The 23,026-nt window shown below is 46.0% G+C and overlaps 1 protein-coding gene across 10 annotated transcripts in view; it reads right to left on the bottom strand.

Moving 5' to 3' along the window:
• GJC1 (gap junction protein gamma 1) overlaps positions 1 to 18,719 on the bottom strand; it is a 37,832-nt gene extending 19,113 nt beyond the window's left edge. For 2 of the 10 annotated variants that reach the window (XR_010110538.1, XR_010110537.1), the window contains exon 1: positions 18,530 to 18,708. The gene's annotated coding sequence lies outside the window, so the exon portion shown is untranslated. Of the gene's footprint in view, positions 1 to 17,421; positions 17,864 to 17,960; positions 18,173 to 18,529 lie in introns of those variants that run through there. The other 8 variants (XR_010110540.1, XM_034941676.3, XR_010110536.1 and 5 more) reach the window with 5 other exon arrangements.
• Positions 18,720 to 23,026: the final 4,307 nt, after the last annotated feature.

The following is a 23,026-nucleotide window of genomic DNA, read 5'->3' as shown; positions in this document are numbered from 1 at the left end:
GGAGCCCAAGGCGGATGGATCACGAGGTCAGGAGATCGAGACCATCCTGGCCAACATGATGAAACCCGCCCCTACTAAAAACACAAAAAAATTAGACGGGTGTGGTGGTACACGCTTGTAGTCCCAGCTACTCAGGACTACAAGCTGAGGCTGAGGCAGGAGAATGGCTTGAACCAGGGAGGCAGAGGCTGCAGTGAGTCGAGATTGCGCCACTGCACTCCAGCCTGGCAACAGAGCAAGACTCTGTCTCAAAAATCAAATCAAAACAAAACAAAACAAAAAACCCATAACATTAAAACCCATGTATGCCTATTGTTCCATTACTGGAACGCTACGCATGTGGGAGTTATTTATATCCTACTGTTCAAGATCATTGCCAAGGTCTGATTTTTTCAAATTCAAAAAATTGCAATCTCAGGCATAAATGGGTTAAAACAAACAAACACACACAAAAAAACCCATAATCACAGCTACTTACAAATGTTTTGGTTTTCCTTATGTCCTTCTAGTCTTTATCTAAATGAATACTCTTTCCAAATAACACTAATTTACTAAGGGATCTAGTAGTAAAAATGAACTTTTTTTTTTTTAATTGAGACAGAGTCTCACTGTCGCCCAGGCTGGAGTGCAGTGGCACAATCTCGGCTCTCTGCAACCTCCACCTCCCGGGTTCAAGCGATTCTCCTGCCTCAGCCTCCCGAATAGCTGGGACTACAGGCCCGTGCCACCATGCCCGGCTAATTTTTTGTATTTTTAGTAGAGACAGGGTTTCACCACATTAACCGGGATGGTCTCCATCTCCTGACCTCATGTTCTGCCCACCTCGGCCTCCCAAAGTGCTGGGATTACAGGCGTGAGCCACCACGCCCGGCCAAACTTCTCTTATACTTGTTTACTATTTGCATTTCTTTTTGTGTAAATGTGTTTACCAACTTAACTCCAACATCTCACAAAATGGGTGACGAGCAACTAACCTTCCTTCCTTCTCCTTTCCTCCCTTTCTCTTTTTTTTCTTTGAGACAAGAGTCTCTGTCACCCAGGCTGGAGCGCAGTACCGCAATCTCAGCTGACTGCAGCCTCCGTCTCCTGGGTTCAAGCAATTCTCCTGCCTTAGCCTCCCAAGTAGCTGGGACTACAGGCGCACACCACCACGTCCAACTAATTTTTAGTAGAGATGGGGTTTCACCCCGTTGGCCAGTCTGGTCTCGAACTCCTCACCTCAGGAGATTCACCCGCCTCAGCTTCCCAAAGTGCTGGGATTACAGGTGTGAGCCACCGCACCCAGCTGCAATTTTCTTTCTAAAATAAAGAACCATGAGTTTCCTAAAATGAATGGCAGTATCACCAATGTTTTTACCTATTGAGTCAGTAAGTTTTTCTTTGATACTCTTCCCTTTCCTCTCCTTCCAAGTTACTTTTTTTTTTTTTTTTTTGAGACAAGAGTCTCTCTCTGTCGCCCAGGCTGGAGTGCAGTACCACGATCTCAGCTTACTGCAGCCTCCATCTCCCGGGTTCAAGCAATTCTCCTGCCTTAGCATCCTGAGTAGCTGGGACTACAGGCACACACCACCACGCCCAACTAATTTTTGTATTTTTAGGAGAGATAGCGTTTCACCATGTTGGCCAGGCTGGTCTCCAACACCTGACCTCAGGTGATCTGCTCACCTCGGCCTCCCAAAGTGCTAAGATTACAGGCATGAGCCACCACGCCCGGCCACAAGTTACCCATTCTTACTCTCAGTGAAATGTCAAATAATTCCTGGGAGATGAGTGCAGTCTGGGAAACATTTTGAAAACATTAGTCCTCATTTCTGTAATGGGTCACTCATTCTCTAGGCAAGCCCCCTCCCTGGCAGCTATGTATTAACAAAGCATTAAGGATTGGCTTACAATGTTACAGAGTACAATACTCCTCCAGAGAAATTAAGATCATTTCAAGAAGTAGAATGAGTAGAAGGCAGGTTCTGGAATTAACATTTCTAAGCAGAATATGTCACTGCCAATTGTGGTCTCACTGTGGAGAAAAGTGGGTTCTTGCTCCACTGAAGTTTCCTTTCCCCTGAACCATTATTATTATTTTTTGAGACAGAGTCTTGCTCCGTCACCCAGGCTGGAGTGCAGTGGCCTGATCTTGGCTCACTACAAGCTCCACCTCCCAGGTTCATGCCATTCTCCCGCCTCAGCCTCCCGAGAAGCTGGGACTACAGGTGCCCGCCACCACGCCCGGCTAATTTTTTGCATTTTTAGTAGAGATGGGGTTTCACCATGTTAGCCAGGATGGTCTTGATCTCCTGACCTCGTGATCCACCCACCTCAGCCTCCCAAAGTGCTGGGATTACAGGCGTGAGCCACCACACCCAGCCCTGAACATTTTATCTATTTTTTCTTGAATGGCTTCTTAAATTTTTTTTTTAAAGAATGCTGCAATTCACGGAAGCACATAATTCAAAAGGATTCACTCACTCACACACAAAAAACCCTGGAGATCTGCAGAGGGGCCCCTCAGTCTTCAGAACTGATCAGTGCACATGTGAGGAAATGGTCTACATAAGGGACCTGAAAAGGTGCCTAAAATTCAGGACATAGGGCCGGAGCGATGGCTCACGCCTGTAATCCTAGCACTTTGGGAGGCCAAGGCAGGTGGATCACCTAAGGTCAGAAGTTCGAGACCAGCCTGGCCAACATGGCGAAACCCCATCTCTACTAAAAATACAAAAATTAGCTGGGCGTGGTGGCATGCGCCTGTAATCCCAGATACTTGGAGGCTGAGGCAGGAGAACCACTTGAACCCGGGGGGCGGAGGTTGCAGTGAGACGAGAAGGCACCACTTCACTCAAGCATGGGTGAAAGAGCAAGACTCAGTCTTAGGAAAAAAAAAAAAAAATTTCAGGACATAAGTCTTTTCTGGCTTCCCTGCTTCTGAAAACAAACTTGGTTATAGTGTAGGGGCTGAAAGTCTGAGATTCAGCTGTGAATGGCTCTCATGAATAAAAAATCATGTCTATACTCCATCTACAAATAGAAAACGACATGGAAGCACATGTCCAGTGGTGGAGATGGGTGGAGGCCAAATACCTCAATGTCTTTTGCTAATTAGTAAAGCACCAATTTTTTATTATTTTTTGAGGCTGGGTCTTGCTGTCACCCAGGCTGGAGTGCAGTGGCATGATCTCAGCTCACTGCAACCTCCATCTCTTGGGTTCAAGTGATTCTCCCACCTCAGCCTCCTGAATAGCTGGGGTCCAACTGATTTATATGTACTTTTATACTTAATATCTTCGTGAATATATCCTAAATGCCTTGAGTTTATATCTATAAATTCTAGGAGGTGGTATTATTAGATCACAGGCAATGTAAATCTGCATGGTTTTTGCTTTGTACTGTCATTTGGTTTTCAAAAAAGGCACTAGTAATTTACAGTGCCTGGCAATGAATGTATACTTAAAACAACTTCACCTCCACTTCTTCAGCACTGTCATTATGCTCCTTTACTAGATGCAAAATGGCATTTCAAAATCATGTCAATTTTCATGTTTCTAAGACAGTAGGATACATTCCCCCTCATATATCCAACCCCTTTGTGGGTTATTTCCATTCTTTTACCTATTTGTCTATAAAAGGTAATCTTGATATAGTATAGACATTGATTAATTGACATTTAATATAAACATCTCAGTTTATTTTACTGACTTCCTTCAAATTTTATTATTTTTATAGAATCGTATCAATTCTTTAAAAAATTAAAAGGTTGAAAAAGTTGGCTGGGCGCGGTGGCTCACGACTGTAATCCCAGCATTTTGGGAGGCCGAGGTGGGAGGATCATGAGGTCAGGAGATCGAGACCATCCTGGCTAACAAGGTGAAACCCCATCTCTACTAAAAATACAAAAAATTAGCCAGACGTGGTGGCGGGTGCCTGTAATCCCAGCTACTCGGGAGGCTGAGGCAGGAGAATGGTGTGAACCCGGGAGGTGGAGCTTGCAGTGAGCCGAGATCGTGCCACTGCACTCCAGCCTGGGTGACAGAGCGACACTCCGTCTCAAAAAAAAAAAAAGAAAAAGTTGCTTTTTTCTAGAACGGCTTCTATTTTAAAAGATACTGCAATTCATGGTAGCCCATAATTCAAAAGGATTCACTCACACAAAGAAAACCCAAATACTGAAGAAAATCAAGTTTGCTTATATAACATTTATTAGACAGAAACCAAATGTGCTATTTTTAGTCTATTTTCCAAATAACTTAGACACAAATCTACCTTGTCTTACACTAGAAAACAGAATTTAAAAAAATTAGCTGGCATCAACATGGTAATAAATTATGTAATTCTCTCTCAAATTCTTATCTCAAGAGTTTTCTATAGGTTATATCCAAACAGACTCAAATTAACACTGTTTTTCTGTAAAACATAATTCAGTTTGTTTTGTTTTGGTTTTGGTTTTCTGAGACAGAGTGTCGCTCTGTCGCCCAGGCTGGAGTGCAATGGCGAAGTCTCAGCTCACTGCAACCTCTGCCTCCGGGGTTCAAGCAATTCTCCTGCCTCAGTCAGCTTCTCGAGTAGCTGGGATTACAGGCACTCGCCACCAGGCCTGGCTAATTTTTCTATTTTTAGTAGAGATGAGGTTTCACGTTGTTATCCAGGCTGGTCTCGAACTCCTGACTTAACTGATCCCTCTGCCTCGGCCTCCCAACATGCTGGGATTACAGGTGTGAGCTACCGCGCCCAGCCGAATTAATAGGATTTTTGAAGATCAAATGTAATGAACATTATTTGAATTATTTCAGCAGGTAGATTCTAATAGTAAACTCATTTTAAAGATGAGGAAATCAGGTTTAAAAATTTATAATTTGCCTGCCAGGCGCAGTGGTTCACGTCTGTAATCCCAGCACTTTGGGAGGCCAAGGCGGGCGGATCACCTGAAGTCAGGAGTTCGAGACCAGCCTGACCAAGATGGAGAAACCTGCCTCTACTAAAAATACAAAATTAGCCAGGTGTGGTGGTGCATGCCTGTAATCCCAGCTACTCAGGAGGCTGAGACAGAATTGCTTGAACCCGGGAGGCGGTGGTTGCAGTGAGCTGAGATCGTGCCATTGCACTCCAGCCTGGGCAACAAGAGCAAAAGTCCGTCTCAAAAAAAAAAACCACAAAAAACAAATAACTTTATTATTTGCCTAAAATCATCTACTTATTAAGTAGTGAAGCCAGAATTTGAAGTCAGGCAGTCTTGCACTAGAGTTTGGACTCTTTCTTGACCACTCGCTAGTAAAGAATTACATTACAGATGGAATTATGTACAGGTTCTATGTGACCCTAATCCCAGTCTTTAGGATCAGAACTGCAAAAGAAAAGCACAAGGCCAGGCACGGTGGCTCATGCCTGTAATCCCAGCACTTTGGGAGGCTGAGGCGGGCGGATCACCTGAAGTCAGGAGTTCAAGACCAGCCTGACCAAGATGGAGAAACCCTGTCTCTACTAAAAATACAATATTAGCCAGGCGTGATGGTGCATGCCTGTAATCCTAGTTACTCAGGAGGCTGAGGCAGGAGAATCGCTTGAACTCAGGAGGCGGAGGTTGTGGTGAGCTGAGATTGTGCCATTGCACTCCAGCCTGGGCAACAAGAGTGAAACTCCATCTCAAAAAAACCCAAAAACCAAAAAACTTTATTATTTGCCTAAAATCATCTACTTATTAAGTAGCAAAGCCAGAATTTGAAGTCAGGCAGTCTTGCACTGGAGTTTGGGCTCTTTCTTGACCACTCGCTAGTAAAGAATTACATTACCGATGGAATTATGTACAGGTTCTATGTGACCCTAATCCCAATCTTCAGGATCAGAACAACAAAAGAAAAAGCACAAGGCCAGGCGCGGTGGCTCATGCCTGTAATCCCAGCACTTTGGGAGGCCAAGGTGGGCGGATCAGCTGAAATCAGGAGTTTGAGACCAGCCTGGCCACCATGGTGAAACCCCGTCTCTACTAAAAATAGAAAAATTAGCTGGGCGTGGTGGTGGGCACCTGTAATCCCAGCTACTCGGGAGGCTGAGACTGGAGAATCACTTGAACCCAGGAGGCAGAGGTTGCAGTGAGCTGAAGATTGCGCCATTGCACTCCAGCCTGGGCGACAAGAGCGAAACTCTGTCTCAAAAAAACAAACAAACAAACAAAAAAAAAAACGCACAAACACCAGAAAGAAAATACATTTCAGAGTTTAAGATCTTAAAATGTAAAATGGAATGAAAGTTTAAAAGTAAAATAAAACAGAACAAGCTTTCTTGGTAGCTGGGGAGGAAGGAATAAACGGTATCTTTGACAAAAATGATTTATTTATTTAAGAAGGACAATTTATTTGGGCATTGAGAATAGGGAGACCACAAAACAACTATTAACCCAAGAAATCACTTCCACATATATCTTTGGAAAAGTCTCTAATAGTCTCATGTTAAAAAAAAAAAAAAAAAGGCCAGGCATGGTGGCTCACATCTGTAATCCTAGCACTTTGGGAGGCTGAGGCGGGTGGATCACAAGGTCAGTTCAAGACCAGCCTGGCCAACATGGTGAAACCCAGTCTCTACTAAAAATACAAAAATTAGCCAGGCCTGGGCTACTGTAATCCCAGCTACTCAGGAGGCTGAGGCAGGAGAATTGCTTCAACCCGGAAGGCAGAGGTTGCAGTGAGCCAAGATTGTACCACTGCACTCCAGCCTGGGCAAGAGAGCAAAAGAGCAAAACACCATCTGGGGGTGTGGGGCAGGAAGAAGCTGGCTGGGCGTGGTGGCTTACTCCTGTAATACCAGCACTTTGGGAGGCTGAGATGGGCAGAACACTTCAGCTCAGGAGTTCAAGACCAGCCTAGACAACATGGCGAGACCCCGTCTCTATTTAAAAAAAGAAAACAAAAAAACAAAACCTCTCAAATTTTTCAAATCAAGCACTAAAAAACCCCCCCATTAACTTGTGTCCTGTTAAATTATTTTTATTATTTTACTGTGGTAGAATAGACATAAAATGTACTATCTTAAGTGTACAGTTCAAGTATTAAACACATTCATAGCATTATCAACCATCACCACTACCTCCAGAATTTTTTTCATCTTGTAAAACTGAAACTCTAGACCCAGAAACAGTAACTCCCCATTTCCCCTTCTCCCAGCCCCTGGCAATCACCATTCTACTTTCTCTATGGTTGTGACTACCTAATTATCTCATATAAATGGAATTATATATTTGTCTTTTTGTGTCTGGCTTATTTCACTCAGCATAATGTGTTCAAGGTTTATCCATGTTATACCATGTGTCAGAATTTCCTTCCTTTGGCCGGGCGCGGTGGCTCACGCCTGTAATCCCAGCACTTTGGGAGGCCGAGGCGGGCAGATCATGAGGTCAGGAGATCGAGACCATCCTGGCTAACACTGTGAAACCCCCCTCTCTACTAAAAATATAAAAAATTAGTCGGGTGTGGTGGCAGGCGCCTGTAGTCCCAGCTACTCAGGAGGCTGAGGCAGGAGAACAGCGTGAACCCAGGAGGCAGAGCTTGCAGTGAGCCGAGATCACGCCACTGCACTCCAGCCTGGGCGACAGAGCGAGACTCCGTCTCAAAAATAAATAAATAAATAAATAAATAAATAAAAAGAATTTCCTTCATTTTTAAGGCTGAATAATATATTCCATAGTATGTACATACCATGTTTTGTTTATCCATTCATCTGTTGACAGACACCTGGGTTGTCTACAACTTTGGCCACTGTGAATAATGCTGTTATGAACGTGGGTGTACAAATCATTCAATTCTTTTTTTTTTTTTTTTTTTGAGGCAGAATCTTGCCTCGTCACCCAGGCTGTAGTGCAGTGGCATGATCTCGGCTCAGTGCAACCTCTGCCTCCTAGGTTCAAGTGATTCTCCTGCCTCAGCCTCCCAAGTAGCCAGGATTACAGGCGTGTGCCACCACACCTGGCTAATCATTCAGTTCTTTTGTTTTAATATCCAGAAGTGGAATTGCTCCATCATATGGTAATTTTTAATTGGTTGAGGAACATTATCTTGTTTTCCACAGTGGCTAATTTTTTTACATTTTTAGTAGAAACAGGGTTTCACCTTGTTGGCCAGGCTGGTCTCAAACTCCTGACCTCAGGTTATCCGTCTGCCTCAGCCTCCCAAAGTGCTGGGATTACAGGCGTGAGCCACAGCTCCTGGGCGAAAAGTGATTCTTAACCTTGAATTTTGTGAAACTAAGCAAGCAATGGACTAGAAGGCAAGAGATTCTAATCCCAGAATGTAATCCATGCACTTCAGGAATAAGTTCTTTCCATATCCTAATTTCTGAAATAAATGAAGAATATCAAGTTAGATGATTTCTAAAATCTCTTCCATTTAACATTTGATGAAAACTATCTCAGAGTAAAATTCACCAAACTGACAAATTATGTGGAACTCAAAAGTCTAGGGATAGGAGAAAAGTAAAGTAACAGCAGTAAAATTAAACAATATAACAAGATGTCAAAATTTTAAAAAGGCACTTCCCAAACGATCATTTCAGAAAATTTGCGGTTGGACTAAATTAAAAAATTTCAATATTGACTCACTGTAATTCCAAAGTAGGTATTAACAATCTAGGCATCCCAGCTCATGAGCTGAGCAATCCACTAAGAATCGTGCTAGTGACTCATACCCCTGAACGCGACTGCTTTATGTGCAGAGACCAGGAATCAATTAAAGGGTTTACAATGAAGTGTTGTTTAACTGGAACGTTTTAAGTGGAAGTTAATTCCACATGAGTGATAATAGATGTTTAATAACTAGCTCGTGACAATTTCTAAGCAAAAGCATCACAGCAGCTAAGTAGCACATAGTAATCTATGTGCTACAAACATGAAAACAACTTGTTTTCAAAAGAGCTCTTGGCTATGAATATTTGAAAAACCTAAAATATAATTTGTGGTGAATCAAATTATAAAACCTCATGGAGAGTGAGTAGTTTGAGATCTTGGCTGTATCAACCAATGAGGAAACAAAAGGCACCATTGTGGGTTGAAGTGCCAATTTTCGCTGGCAAAAAGCCATTCTATTTGAATGTAAGAACCTTCAGGAACCAGCTGGAGAAGTATGAGGAACCTGGGATAGGGATAATATATTCATTCACAACATATCCTAAATGGAACTGTCTTCATGCAAACAGGACAATATTGGAACATTTGTCCAAAACAGCCTAAGATTAGGTCAAACCAACTGTTCTGAACAATGCTCAGTCTAGAAAAACGAACATGTCTAAGACAAAAATAAATGTATGATTTTCCAATATGACTACGTTTATGATACAAAATTTCTTTAAAAAAACCCAACCCATACCATCGGCTGGGTGCGGTGGCTCATGCCTGTAATCCCAGCACTTTGGGAGGCTGAGGCAGGCGGATCACCTGAGGTCAGGAGTTCGAGACCAGCCTGACCAATATTGGCGAAATCCTGTCTCTACCAAAAATACAAAATTAGCAGGCGTGGTGGCACACGCCTGTAATCCCAGCTACTCGGGAGGCTGATGCAGGAGAATCACTTGAACTTGGGAGGTGGAGGCTGCAGTGAGCCAAGATCACGCCATTGCACTCCAGCCTGGGCAACAAGAGGGAAACTCCGTCTCAAAAAAAAAAAAAAAAACCAACACCCATACCATCATACACCAATGGTGTCATCATCTGGTACAACTTTTCTGGAAGGCATCTTGGCAATAGTTATCAAGAACTTTAAAGTGCTTATATCCTTTGATCAATAATTCCACATTTAGTAATTTACCCTAAACAAATACAGGGCATTTATTATAAGAAACACATATAATTAGGTTGGGTGCAGTGGCTAACACCCGTAATCCTAGCACTTTGGGAGGCCGAGGCAGGTGGATCACAAGGTCAGGAGATCAAGACCATCCTGGCTAACACTGTGAAATCCTGTCTCTGCTAAAAATACAAAAAATTAGCCGGGCATGGTGGCGGGCGCCTGTAGTCCCAGCTACTTGGGAGGCTGAGGCAGGAGAATGGTGTGAACCTGGGAGGCGGAGCTTGCAGTGAGCCAAGATCGTGCCACTGCACTCCAGCCTGGGAGACAGATCGAGACTCCGTCTCAAAAAAAAAAAAAAAAAAAAGAAACATATATAATTTATGGTATAACCTCCATAATGGAATATTGTACAACCATTATGGGGGGAATAAGGAGGGAGTAACTGCTAACGGGTATCAGGTTTCTTTTTGACGGAATAAAAACATTCTAAAATATTCTAAAATTAGGGTGTGTTGGCTCACGCCTATAATCCCAGCACTTTGGGAGGCCGAGGCGGGTGGATCACCTGAGATCAGGAGTTCGAGACCAACCTGGCCAACATGGTGAAACCCTATCTCTACTAAAAATATAAAAAATTAGCTGGGCGTGGTGGCAGGCGCCTGTAATCTCAGCTACTCGGGAGGCTGAGGCAGGAGAATCGCCTGAAACCGGGAGGCAGAGGTTGCAGTGAACCAAGATCATGCCATTGCACTCCAGCCTGAGCAACAAGAGCGAAACTCCATCTCAAAAAAAAAAAAAAAAAGAGTCCAGCCTCAGTAAATTGTGTGATAGAGCCACTTAATAAAATAGAGTACACTGAAGAAAGTCTAGGTGTGGGGCCAAGATGAAGAGCTCACTTTGGACAACGCAATTCAAATTACCTCCTCTGGGTATCTCTGTGGAGATGTTGAACAGGCAGCCAGGATAAAAAAAGAGGTCTGGCTACAGATAAAAATGTGGCAGTATTCAAAATATATATGGTAACCGAAGCCACAGAATGGATAATTTCAGGAAGGAAAATTTTGAATCCAAATAAACATCTACTCTGGATGGGCAATTAGGAATTCCAAGTCCAAGAATGACTCAAGGGGAATTCCTAAAATAGAGTCCAGCTCTAATTTGAACGTTCCCAAAAGGAATGTTATAACTCATTAGTTAAGTAATAATAAATTAAGCCAAAACTAATAAATACTACAAACATGTGAATGAAAATAATCTCTATAACTATTGGGAGTTGAATATAGTTTAGAGATTAGAGGATAAGAATAGGGGTGTGTGAAGTTTATCCGATTTATATAGAGGAAAAACATCAAAACTTACTCTGAAACCCTATGCATTTCTTTCCTTTTTTTTTTTTTTTTAAGACGGAGTCTTGCTCTGTCACCAGGCTTCAGTGCAGTGGTGTGATCTCAGCTCACTGCAAACTCCGCCTCCCGGGTTCAAGTGATTCTCCTGTCTCAGTCTCGCAAGTAGCTGGGACTACAGGTGTGTGCCACCAGGCCCAGCTAATTTTTGTATTTTTAGTAGAGACGGGGTTTCACCATGTTGGCCAGGATGGTCTTGATCTCTTGACCTCATGATCCCCCCGCCTCAGCCTCCCAAAGTGCTGAGATTACAGGCGTGAGCCACCGTACCTGGCCTCTTTCCTCCTTTTTTTTTTAATTTCTTATTTTTGTAGAGACAGGGTCTCATCATATTGCCCAGGTTGGTCTTGAACTCCTGGACTCAAGCAATCCTCCTGCCATGACCTCCAGAAGAGCTGTGATTACTGGTGTGAGGCACCATGCCTGGCCTTTCTTTCCTTTTCTTTTTTTTTTTTTTTGAGATGGAGTCTTGCTCTGTCGCTTAGCCTGGAGTGCAGTAGCACAATCTTGGCTCACTGCAACCTCTGCCTCCCAGGTTCAAGCGATTCTCCTGCCGCAGCCTCCTAAGTAGCTGGGACTACTGGCGTGTGCCACCACACCTGGCTAATTTTTTGTATTTTTAGTAGAGACGGGGTTTCACGGTGTTAGCCAGGATGGTCTCGATCTCCTGACCTCATGACCTGCCCACCTCGGCCTCCCAAAGTGATGGGATTACAAGGCATGAGTCACTGTGCCTGGCCCTCTTTTCGATTTTTGAGATGGAGTCTTGCTCTGTTGCCAGGCTGGAGTGCAGTGGCACAATCTCAGCTCACTGCAACCTCCACCTCCCGGGTTCAAGCGATTCCCCTGCCTCAGCCTCCAGAGTAGTTGGGATTACAGGCGCGCGCCACCATGCCCGGCTAATTTTTTGTATTTTAGTAGAGATAGGGTTTCACCATGTTGGCCAGGATGGTCTCGAACTCCTGACCTTGTGACCTGCCTGCCTCGGCCTACCAAAGTGCTGGGATTACAGGTGTGAGCCACCGCACCCGGCTTCTTTTCTTTTTTCAAATAGAGACTGTCCCACTCTGTTGACCAGGGTGGAGTGCATGGTGTGATCACAACTCACTGTAGCCTTCAACTTCTGGGCTCAAAAAATCCTCCTGCCTCATCCTCCTGAGTAGCTGAAACCACAGGTGTATGCCACCACATCCAGCTAATTTTCAAATTACTTTTTGCAGAGACAGGGCCCTCACTATGTTGCCCAGGGCGGTCTCAAACTCCTGGGCTCAAGGTATCCTCTAGCCTCAGCCTCCGAAAGTGCTGGGATTACATGTGTGCCACTGCACTCCAGACTGGGTGACACAGTGAGGCTCTGTCTCAAAAATAAAATAAATAAAATAAAATCAGTCAAATTAGCCAGGCGTGGCAGCATGCGCCTGTAGTCCCAATTACTTGGGAGGCTGAGGCAGGAGAATTGCTTGAACCTGGGAGGCAGAGGTTGCAGCGAGCCGAGATCGCACCTCTGCAACTCCAGCCTGGATGACAGAACGAGACTGTCTTTAAAAAAAAAAAAAAATTAGTCAAGTGCAATAGTGAGAAGGGGGGGAAAGAAAGAGTCCAACTATTTTTTTTTTAATCAAGTGCTTATATGTTTTGGGGAAGAAAAAAAAAAAAAAAAAAACGTTGGGATCCAGGTGCCTTGGCCTGTAATCCCCATATTTGAGAGGCCAAGAGGACTGCTTGAGCCCAGGAGTTCAAGACCAGCCTGGGCAACAAAACAAGACCCTGTCTCTTCCAAAAAAATTTTTAAAATTAACTGGGCGTGGTGGCGGTGTGGGCCTGTGGTCCCAGCTACTAGGGATGCTGTGGTGGAAGGATCGCTTGAGAGCACCACTACACTTTAGCCTGGGCTACAGAACAAGACTCTGTCTCAATTACAAAAAAAAAAAAAAAAAAAAGGCTGGGCGCAGTGGCTCACGCCTGTAATCCCAGCACTTTGGGAGACCGAGGCAGGTGGATCACCTGAGGTCAGGAGACCAGCCTGACCAACATGGAGAAACCCCGTCTCTACTAATACAAAATTAGCTGGGCATGGTGGTGCATGCCTGTAATCCCAGCTACTTGGGAGGCTGAGGCAAGAGAATCTTGCCCAGGGGGCAGAGGTTGCGGTGAGCCGAGATTGCGCGACTGCACTCCAGCCTGGGCAACAAGAGCAAAACTCCGTCTCAAAAAAATAAAAAGGGCCAGACACAGTGGTTCGCGCCTGTAATCCCAGCACTTTGAGAGGCTGAGGCAACCTGAGGTCAGGACTTCGAGACCAGCCTAGCCAACATGGTGAAACCCTTTCTCTACTAAAAATACAAAAATTAGCTGGGCGTGGTGGTGGACACCTATAATCCCAGCTTCTCGCGAGGCTGAGGCAAGAGAATTCCTTGAACCCGGGAGACGGAGATTGCAGTGAGCCAAGATCGTGCCACTGCACTCCACCCTGGGTGAAAGAGTGAGACTCAGTCTCAAAAGAAAAAAAAAAAAAAAAGTTGAATGACTTAATGGGCACCAGAATGCTTTTGTCCAAATTGTGCTTGTATTACAAGCATTATAGCCTCAAAGAACAAAGCTTCAACTGAGAGCTGGAGAAGAATTCATTTACCAGAATACTTCATTTCTTTCTTTTTATTTTGAGACAGAGTCTCGCTCTGTCGCCCAGGCTGGAGAGCAGTGATGCGATCTCGGCTAACTGCAACCTCCACCTCCCAGGTTCAAGCCATTCGCCTGCCTCAGCCTCCCGAGTAGCTGGGATTACAGATGACTGCCACCACGCCCAGGTAATTTTTTGTACTTTTAGTAGAAATGGGATTTCACCATGTTGGCTAGGCTGGTCTTGAACTCCTGACCTCAGGTGATCCACCCGCCTTGGCCTCCCAAAGTGCTGGGATTATAAGCATCAGCCACCACTCCTGGCCCCACTTCATTTCTTTAGAAGTAAAATGCTGGCCGGGCACGGTGGCTCACGACTGTAACCCCAACATTTTGGGAGGCCGAGGTGGCCGGATCATGAGATCAGGAGATCGAGACCATCCTGGTTAACACGGTGAAACACTGTCTCTACTAAAAATACAAAAAATTAGCCGGGCATGGTGGTGGACGCCTGTAGTCCCAGCTACACAGGAGGCTGAGGCAGGAGAATGGCATGAACCCGGGAGGTGGAGCTTGTGGTGAGCAGAGATCACGCCACTGCACTCCAGCCTGGGCAATGGAGCGAGACTCCGTCTAAAAAAAAAAAAAGAAGTAAAATGCTATCTGCAAAGAGATCATCATATCCTTGTTTTAGGAAAACTCTTTGGGCAATATATTCCACAGGTCTGAAAGATAAACCTTTATTGCCAAGGAGTGCTCTCAGCCAACTACAGTACTTGTAAAATTCAAGAATGTATAACTGTATGCCAGCCAGTACTGACTAACAGGTCATTCACTCTTTAGAGTTGCAGTAAATAGCAATGCTCAAATGCCCAGCTAGTTTTTTGTATTTAAAATTTTTTGTATTAAATCTTAAAAAATATTTTTAAAAATACATCTTACTAGGTTCTTATTTCAACACAAACTGAACTCATCAGCTGTAGCAGTATGTTGAAAAACAACTGTTGCCATTCAGCTGATATTAACAGCTCAGAACTGTTTTCTATGTCTAAATTTCAGGTTAACGATATCAGCCAAAATCTATCTTCTCATACCTATTCTCAAAGGAATGGTCTTACAAAACTAATAATCTGGTCGAGTGCGGTGGCTCACACCTGTAATTCCAGCACTCTGGAAGGCAGAGGCAGGCGGATCACCTATGTCAAGAGTTGGAGACCAGCCTGACCAACATGGTGAAACCCCGTCTCTACTAAAAAATACAAAATTAGCTGGCATGGTGGGGCGTTCCTGTAATCCCAGCTACTTGGGAGGCTGAGGCATGAGAATCACTTGAAATCGGGAGGCGGAGGTTGCAGTGAGACAAGATAGCACCGTTGCAGTGAGACAAGATAGCACCATTGCACTCTAGCCTGGGCAATAAGAGCTAAACTCCGTCTCAAAAACAAACAAACAAACAAAAAAAATTCCTGCTTTTTCTTTGCCTAAATTTTTATCAAATATTTTGAACAGGAGCCACATGTATTTCTACACTACAAGAAAAGCATAAGTTCAGAAATAAGTAATCATACCCCCTAGTCAAACTTAACTATAGGAAGGAAGGACAGGACAGGACAGGAAAGGAGGGGAAAAAAGAAATTAGCTGGGTATACTCAGGAGGCTGAGGCAGGAGGATGGCTTGAGCCCAGGAATTTGAGGCTGCAGTGTACTATGACAGCCTGGGCATCATAGCAATGTCTTTGAAAAAAAAAAGGATGGCCGGGCGCGGTGGCTCACGCCTGTAATCCCAGCACTCTGGGAGGCCGAGGCGGGAGGATCACAAGGTCAGGAGATCGGGACCATCATGGCTAACATGGTGAAACCCCATCTCTGCTAAAACTACAAAAAAAAATTAGCCGGGCGTGGTGGCGGGTACCTGTAGTCCCAGCCACTGCACTCTAGCCTGGGCGACAGAGCAAGACTCCATCTCAAAAAAAAAGGAAAAGGAAAAAGAAAAAAGAACACACCTCACCAATTTTGAAATGTGAACAAACAGCAAATAAAGCAATAGTTTTTTGGAACTCATCACTTTGCATTGAATTAGGCATGGAACAAACACTAAGCATTTGTTAAGAGAACGATGCTCTGGATTTAAATTATATATCCTGTATTCTAAAATCCTCATTACTCAATTGATAGGCAAGCCTGGACCTGGGGGGAAGTGGACTAATCAGAAACACAACCCTGCATTCCTTCCCTTTGGCTGACTTATACAAATATAAGAATAAAATTTAACTGACAAAGGATAACAGCATTTATAAGTAAGATTGTTATGCTGGAGATATGTTAACTCTGGATTAAAGGCTAAAACTCAATTTTACCTTCATGAATTGATTACAGAGAAAATTACCAGGTCCTTTGCTCCTTTTTAAGAGAACTGTGGTAGAACTTTTTAAGAGAACTGTTTCTGGTAGAAAACAATTCTTAAGTCACACAACCTCAAAAGTTAAAAGTGCTGGCTTTTGAAGAGGTTGTTTGAAATGCTTTGGAAAAATGCACAACAGTTTAAGTAGTAAATAATATTAAGCCATTACAAATCAGGACAAATATTAACAGACCTTCCATACAACTTCTATGTATCTCTTCAATATGCCCTTTGCCTACAGCACTCTGGGCACAAAAATCTGGGGAAAACTAAGATCTGTTTATTGGAGCTTTTCACCTTCTACCCAGAAAAATTAGTTCGTGTTTAATTCTGCCATTACACAGTACTTAAGACATTCAAAGCAACTCCAGTGATACAACTCTATGCTAAGTTTTTTTTAAATCAGTAAACTTAACCCACAACTCACAATATTTTAATCAGGAGCTCTGGAAGTAAGGGTATTTTTCTGTTTTTTTCCATACCCTCTGAGGTTGAAATTTTTTTGCTCTTTTACTCTGAATAATACCTAAACCCTCTCTAGGGAGAGAAATATTTTATTCCTAAATGACATTATTAACGCATTTTTCTACAGATATTAAAGTACTGGAGATATGCTGTTTCCTGCTTATCAGGAAATTAAAATCCCTTTCATTTATGTAGTTTGATTTTTTATAGCGCTTTCACATATATTCACTTGAACGTGTACACGACACAAACATATAACAAATTTAGACTTATCAGGCATACAAGATGACCCTCAGCCTGAACTTATTCAAACTTAACTTACTCGATTTCACATCGTCTTGATGCTAACAAAATTAAGCATGAGCATAATGAAATCGGTATCACTGCCAGTTCTCAATGAACAAAAAGAAAACCAAATTCGCCCATTTCGCAAAGGAAAAGTACTCCCAATCAGACAATCGCAAAAGAAAGAACAAAATCTAAACCATACATTCACGTACATCTTTTCAACTCAGAGCTCCAAACGCAGCCGCCAACCACACAACTGCCCACAATCACAGCGGTAGCGCCTACTCTTAATTTTGAAGCTAGAGACTTAAGGAAACACACACACACACACACACACACACACACACACACACAAACAGTTCTCAAGTTTGACAAAGTGGGGGAAAAGTCATTTTAAGTAAAGACAACGAGTTAATCAGGAGGCGATGAGCCCAGTCCTTCCGCCCCGCTTTCCCGCTTCCAGCCCTCGAACGAACCCTCCTCTAACCCCCGGGAGGCAGGAGTTCCAGCGGGGAGATGCGGAAAGCCTCAGACGAGCCCGCACGCCGCCGGAGACGCAGGGACCGAGGTCGGGGAGACAAAGAGCAGCCCGCGAAGAGCCCGGGCGGCGAGGGGCGGCCCGGCTCCGCCCTGCGCCCCTAACCGCCCGGGTAGTTGTGGGCACCGCCGGGGCGCCGCCGAGTGCGCGCCGCTTCTGCCCGGGCTCCCCGACCGTCCCCCGACACCTCCGCGGCCCAGGACACCCCCGAGCCGTTTCCCTCCCGATTTGGGAGCCGTGCGCCTGGGGACAAAGAGGGAGGGTGCGCCGGGGACAGTGGCAGGACGCGGGCCGGCGACGCCCCTCCGGACTCGGCGGGAACCCCTCGGCGGCGCCCCCCTCCTTCTCCCGCTCCGGCCGCGCTCCTCCCCGGACCTCCGAAGGTTCTCCTCGGCCCCTCCCCGGGCTCCCCAAGAGTTCTCCCGCCTCCCCCTGGGACCCCGCCCCTGGCCCGCTTCTCCTCAGCCGGCCCTGCGGCCGCCCCTCACCCGGCGGCGGGTTCCCCCGGAGCCGCCTCCTCCGCCGGGCCTCGGCCCGTCCCGCCGGTCGCGGCCTCATGTGCCCAGCGTCGCCATCGCCTTCACCCTCGCCTCTCCTCCACCTCCTCCGCCGCTGCCGCCTTCGCCTCAGTCTCCAGCCGAAGCAGAAGCCGCTCCCGCCGCTGCCGCCGCCGCCTCCCGCTCCCGCCGCCGCGACCCGCGGGAAGGCGCCTGCGCACTGCGCGCTGCGGTGGGGGCGGGGGCGTCCCGCCGCCGCCCGGGAGCGGGGGGCGCGCAGCACGTGGCGCTCGAGTGGGAGGGGGCGCCCCAGAACGCGCGGGAAGCGACGCGAGCGCCAACTTTCCGCGGTCGAGTTCTCGCCGCGCTCTCGAATAGTCCGGGACGCGGCGGAGGCGCGGCGCGCGTGGGAGTCACCCGCGTGGAGTCTGGACCCCGGGTGGGCGCAGACTTCGCTCCGGACAGTTCGTTCCTCCAAGCTGATTTTCGGGCGAGAGTCCCCCGCCAGCCGCGCCTCAGTTTGAGCGGGCCGCTAACGGCGCCGTGGGTTCTCGCCTTACCTGGGTATCCTGGGTTGGTTTAGCGGGCCCAGAGTTGTCTTCTGCGCGCTCCGCCGAGGCCTTGGTCCATTGTAGCACGGGATGCTAATGTCTCCTCCTAGGTTCTGCTCTACAATTCCTCGAGGATCTAGCGGGCCCTGCGCGCATCTAGCTAGAGTCGGGGCTCTTAGCAGTGCTCTAGATACTTTTCAGGTCCTGAACTTCTCGGATTAGCAAGACCCTAATAGGCTATTTCCTCTTAACTCTTTGCATTCAGGATCCCATTCAGAGGACTTGGGAAAAATTTTCATGCATAGGAATCCCCAGTTTTAAAATGCCCAGTAGGAAACCGAAAATTCTCCAAATGCTTTAAGTAGAGTGAGACTTTGGGTAATAAAGGAAGGCTCAGTAAAGAGATGGGCGACCTCTGGAATGATCTCATCTGAGCATCAGAATGCCGATGGATAGGCTTTTATTATTTTGCCCTTTTGACCAGAGGGGAAATTAAGCGCTAACAAGTGAGGTTACTTGCTGCAAGTCAAACTCCCCCACCCAAAGCCAAGCCCTAAGGGGTAGCCCCAGAGTGGAAATCTTGAAGGCTAGGCATCTAATGCACTGACCAGTTTTGTGTGGCCAGTATGTTTTCCAAAAATATAAATTAGTTACCAAAATATTAAAATCCAGATTTCTGGCCTCCCTAAAAAGTCAAAACCTGCTTACTTTGAGCTTCTCTTTTCACATGGCAGCTCCTCTTGAGTCACCTTGTCCGGGTAGGCAATGTCCCCACTCAGCTGCTTAAATCATTTCATGACCTGCTTGGCCTCGGAGCATTTAAGTACTTCTCCCTGTGATTGCTGTAGTCTGTCCCCACGCCTTATCACATTGCCTCTCTACAGATGTATTTAAAATGACAAGTGTGGGATGGGCGCGGTGGCTCACACCTGTAATTCCAGCACTTTGGGAGGCCTAGGCAGGCGGATTGCTTGAGCCCTGGGGTTCCAGACCAGCCTGGACAATATGGCAAAACCCCCATCTCTACAAAAAATACAAAAATTAGCCGGGTGTGGTGACGCGCACCTGTGATCCTAGCTACTCCAAGCATGAGGTGGGAGGATCGCTTGAGCCCGGGAGGTCAAGGCTGCAGTAAGCTGAGATCGCGCCACTGCACTCCAGCCTGAGCGACAGAGTGAGACCCTGTCTCAAAAAAATAAATGAAAAAAAAAAATGACCAGGGTGAAAACTCTGAAAATATCTGGAAATAATAAATAACATGTAACTAAAATAACACAGGAAACAACATCATTGTACCTGTTGAATAAAATATTAAAATTCTCACAGCCTGCAACTGTAAACTAGTACAAATAACTTTTTTGTTTTGTTTTGTTTTGTTTTGAGGGAGAGTCTCACTCTGTCGCCAGGCTGGAGTGCAGTGGCGCCATCTAGGCTCACTGCAAGCTCCACCTCCCCGGTTCAAGCAATTCTCCTGCCTCAGCCTCCCGAGTAGCTGGGACTACAGGCGCACGCAACCACGCCCAACTAATTTTTGTATTTTTAGTAGAGACAGGGTTTCACCATGTTGGCCAGGATGGTCTCGATCTCCTGACCTTGTGATCCGCCTGCCTCGGCCTCCCAAAGTGCTGGGATTACAGGCATGAGCCACCGTGCTTGGCCTAAATCACTTTGTTGTTGTTTTTGCAACAGAGTCTCACTCTGTCGCCCACGCTGGAGTGCAGTGGGGTGATCTCGGCTCACTGCGATGTTCGCCTCCCAGGTTCAAAAGATTCTACTACCTCAGCCTCCGGAGTAGCTGGGAATACAGGTGCCCGCCACTATGCCTGGCTAATTTTTGTATTTTTAGTAGAAACGGGGTTTCACCATGTTGGCCAGGCTGGTCTCAAATCCTGACCTCAAGTGATCTGCCCGCCTTGGCCTCCCAAAGAGCTGGGATTATAGACATGAGCCACCGTGCCCAGCGGACTTTGTAAAACTGGCAATATCTACTGTTGAGGCTCAGAAAATGATTTCCCAGGGCGTGGTGGCTGTAGTCCCAGCTACTCAGGAAACTGCAGTGGGCTATGATTATGCCACTACACTCCAGCCTGGAAGACAGAGCGAGACCCCATCTCTTTAAAAAAGAAAGAAAGAAAACAATATCCCAAAGTATGGAGCTTTGGTGTGCTGAGTGCTTTGAACTAAAGGAGACTGGAAGGCCTCAGAAGCAAAGTCTCTCTCTGACCTTCTCCTGCCCTCCTGTCTCCCGCCCCTTTCTCCCCTGAAGCGAGTCATAGAAATAAAAATTCCTCTTCCCCAAGGCGGGTCATAGAAACTAGAACCCCTCTCCCCCAAAGCAAGCCATAAAACCAGAAAGGTCACTCTCCCCCTTCTCTCCTCCCCCTTGAAGACCCTCATTCCAGAGGAACCAGGAAGGAATACCCTGGAGGAAGGAATGTTACACTGGGAAGCCAAGAAGAATTTGAACCGACAAGCCTTGTTGGGTTCCCCGCTCAGTCTGTTAAATTAGATCATACCCCTTTTGTCTGATCACATTCTGCTTGTCCATTCTGCATTGAACCTAAGCATAAAAACAATTGTCCTAGGGTATTGAGGGTTTGTGTGTGTGTGTGTGTGTGTGTGTGAGAGAGAGAGAGAGAGAGAGACCGGGTCTCTCTCCATCACCCAGGCTGGAGTGCAGTGGCGTGATCTCGGCTCACTGCAACCTCCGCCTCCCAGGTTCAACTGATTCTCATGCCTCAGCCTCCCAAGCAGCTGGGACTACAGGCGCACACCACCACGCCTGGCTAATTTTTTTTGTATTTTTAGTAGAGACTGGTTTTCACTATGTTGGTGAGGCTGGTCTTGAACTCCTGACCTCGTGATCCACCCGCCTAGGCCTCCCAAAGTGCTGGGATTACAGGTGTGAGCCACCGCACTCGGCCCTTTGAGGTCTTAATTTCCGAAGTCTCTTGTGTTACATAAAACTGGTTAAATAACTTGGTTATGCCTTTCTCTTGTTAATCTGGGTTTTGTTATAGGAGTGTCAGCTGTGATCCTTATGATGGACGAGGAAAGGTGTCACACCTTTCCGCCATTACACTACTAAAGCTGAACCTATGAATACACTATGCCTTTGGAATTCCATGGCAATTCCACGAAAATGTGTACAAATGTTCACCAAAATACTTGTACTAGAGTATTCATAGCAGCACTATTTATAATAAGTCAAAAAACTAGAAACTACCCAAAATGCCTGTCAACCGTAGAATGGCTAGATAAATTGTGTTACGTACATTATGCTGCAATGAAAATGAACAATCTACATTTACACATAAGATAGATCTCACAAAAGTTTCCATTTACAAAAACTTCAAAAACAGACAAAACTGGCCAGGTGCTGTGGCTCACGCCTGTTATCCCAGCGCTTAGGGAGGCCAAGGTGGGCGGATCACTTGAGCTCAGTAGTTTAAGACCAGCCTTAGCAACATGGCAAAACCTTACCTCTACAAAAAATACAAAAATTAGCCAGGCATGGTGGCACGTGCCTGGAGTCTCAGCTACTCCAGAGGCTGAGGTGGTGAGGTGGGAAGATCACTTGAGCTGGGGAAGTTGAGGCTGCAGTGAGCTGTGATTGCGCCACTGAACCACTGCACCACTGCACTCCAGCCTGGGTTACAGAGCAAGACCACGTTTAAAAAAAAACAAAACAACAACAACAACAACAAAAAAACAAGCAAAACTAATCCATGCCGTTAGAAGTAGGGACAGTTGGCCAGGTGCACTGGCTCACGCCTGTAATCCCAGCACTCTGGGAGGCCGAGGTGAGCAGATCACCTAAGGTCAGGAGTTCAAGACCAACCTGGCTAACATGGTGAAAACCCATTTCTACTAAAAATACAAAAAATTAGATGGGCGTGGTGGCGCATGCCTGTAATCCCAGCTACTCAGGAGGCTGAGGCAGGAGAATTGCTTGAACCTGGGAGGCAGAGGTTGCAGTGAGCTGAGATCGTGCCATTGCACCGCAGCTTGGGGCAACAAGAGCAAAACTCAAAAAAAAAAAAAAAAAGAAGTAGTAAGGTGCAGTGGCTTACGCCTGTAATCCCAGCACTAAACCCCGTCTCTACTAAAAATACAAAAATTAGCTGGGCGTGGTGGCGCATGCCTGTAATCCCAGCTACTCTGGAGGCTGAGACGAGAATTGCTTGAACCAGGGAGTTGGAGGTTACAGTGAGTGGAGATTGTGCCACTGCACTCCAGCCTGGGTATAGAGCAAGGCTCCGTCTCAAAAAAAGAAGAAGTAAGGCCAGTGGGCTGGGCACAGTGGCTCACGCCTATGATCCCAGCACTTTGGGAGGGTGAGGCAGGTGGATCACCTGAGGTCAGAAGTTTGAGACCAGCCTGGCTAACATGGTGAAACCCCATTTCTACTAAAAATACAAAAAATTAGCTGGGCGTGGTGGTGTGAGCCTGTAATCCCTGCTACTTGGGAGGCTGAGTTGGAGGTTGCAGTGAGCTGAGATTGCG

Source organism: Pan paniscus, chromosome 19, assembly GCF_029289425.2.
Source record: "Pan paniscus chromosome 19, NHGRI_mPanPan1-v2.0_pri, whole genome shotgun sequence".
NCBI classification, from domain to species: Eukaryota; Metazoa; Chordata; class Mammalia; order Primates; family Hominidae; genus Pan; species Pan paniscus.
This window is presented reverse-complemented; position numbering and strand designations above follow the sequence as displayed.